The following is a 2,127-nucleotide window of genomic DNA, read 5'->3' on the forward strand; positions in this document are numbered from 1 at the left end:
ATTATTAATAAAATAATATGTCGCGGCTGACAGGTAGGCGCGGCTAAAAAAGAACTCATTTTCGTAAATAATCTATCTAACAACCTATTTTCGTATATAATAATTTTTTTATACCATATTTGTAAAAAACCCTTTGATTAATGAAGCTGGCAGCATACTTTTAAGCTTCCAATTTGCCACTCAAGCCTTTTTGATTTGGTTGTTAAACGATAATGCTAATCTTGGTGTAAGAGAGTGAATGCTAGTACATTTGATGAACTGAAATCAAGAGACTCTCCAACTTCCAATGCATTCGAATTTGACCATTTTGAGGTAATATTATTCTTTATTTAAATGGCACAAGGTCCTTTAATTTAGCGGTAAAGAAGGAAGGAGACGAAGCAGAAGCTAAGCCATGGATTTGCTCTATTTGCAGTGTTTGATAAGGAAGGAGATAATGAGATGATTCGTCTCCTCAGGAAGTTGTTCTTGGACGAAATGGTTACCTTGTGCCAAAAATGTGACATCCAAATTGGGCGCAAACTCCTTTACTTCGCCAGTCCTGATATAGTCTTCCAGCCCTGTGAATTTCATAATATAGTCCTGCTCTACCATGATCACAAGTCCTGGAACTCTGATTTTCCCATCATCCAGCCTACAGGACTGCATCATAGCCCTGCACGTAAGAGATATTTATACGTATAAAATACATATTTGAAAAAAATACACTAGCTATAGCATAGGATTAGTTTGACTTATTAGAATATAATCAATCATGCTTCACCTGTATGGAACTTGCAGTGCAGTACGGAATCCGCTTTTCTCGTATAAAGAACCATACTCTGGAAGATCCTCCTCGCTCAACCATGGTGGGAGAGGTGCAGACGAGTCAACCAAATCCAAGATCTCTTGATCATCAACAGCAACCTGGGGTAAACTTCCAGAGAACATAGTATAAACCTTGCGCATGACAATCTTTGTGTTGAAGCGGCCAAAATCTGCTTCAGCTCTTCCTGGCACCTGTAGGGAATTTATAGCGCAACATGATGGAAACGAGAGATGGCATGGAAAAAGATAGTAGTAGATGAAATGAAATTACTTACCATCCATCTTAGCATATAAAAGCTAGGTGGAATGAGAGGAAGTTGAGCCTGGAGTGGAGAGAGACCTGTAGCAGGAAAGGAACGCCTAGTAAGACGATGGTGGACACTCTATGAGGGTGAAGTTTGCCCACCATGGCTGCTATACGAAGGCCACGAAATCCTTGGCAACAAGATGTGCCTGGTTTCAATAGTATAAAAAGATTAAACATATGTGCTGAGCTTAGTTCGTAAACACATCAAAGTCACTAATGGTACCTTATTGATACCCGAGAGTCGAGAAGGGCAACGACATCATCAACAAAGTCATTAAAGGTTGCCTTCTCTGGTTCTGATGGATGCTATGAGAGTCCATAGCCCCTACAATCAATGGAAATAGCTCGGTAGCCAGCATTATCCACAGCAATCATCTGGTGCCTCCAAGAATACCAAATTTCCGGGAATCCATGCAAGAATACCACCACCTTAGGACCTGCACGCCTACACCCCCCATCATCGTTAAAAACTATCTAGCCACTAGTATTATTAGTTAGTCAAATTACGTAGAAAAATTTCTAACTAGTTCCAATCTGGGTCACATGAAGCTTCAGTTCTTTAGCTTGGACGTGGTTGTGCTGAACCTTTTCCATTGTTTAGAGGTGGATGAAGCTGAGTGAGAGATCAAGGGCGCTGAATCAAAGCTACTTAAAGCGCAGTAGGATATGTCTGTATTATAATCCTTATTAATAATGTGTGAAATGGTGGGTGATGATGATTCTATATGAGTACTATGTTTCTTCAATAATGGTACTGTAATGTTAAATCAATTTACGTCGTGTATTGTTTATGGAAGTTTTTTTATCATTTCACTCCGTCGTGGAGAATTGGTAACGTGGATGATGTCCAATTATAATTAAAAGGTAAAATTTCTTCTTTAGCCCTTTATAAAAAAATTATTTTAACCTTCCAGTTAATCTTTGTCTCTTTTAGCATTTAATCTTATTTGTCAAATCATCTCAAATGAATAAAAAAGTTAACTTTGTTGGCATGGCATACATATGATTATAGT

At 38.5% G+C, this 2,127-nt stretch overlaps 1 pseudogene; it reads right to left on the minus strand.

The window, feature by feature from the left end:
- Positions 1–285: 285 nt before the first annotated feature.
- On the minus strand, positions 286–1,778 carry LOC107894680 (bifunctional epoxide hydrolase 2-like; annotated as a pseudogene).
- Positions 1,779–2,127: the final 349 nt, after the last annotated feature.

The sequence above is a fragment of the Gossypium hirsutum genome, chromosome A13 (assembly GCF_007990345.1).
Source record: "Gossypium hirsutum isolate 1008001.06 chromosome A13, Gossypium_hirsutum_v2.1, whole genome shotgun sequence".
In the NCBI taxonomy this organism is placed as follows: domain Eukaryota; kingdom Viridiplantae; phylum Streptophyta; class Magnoliopsida; order Malvales; family Malvaceae; genus Gossypium; species Gossypium hirsutum.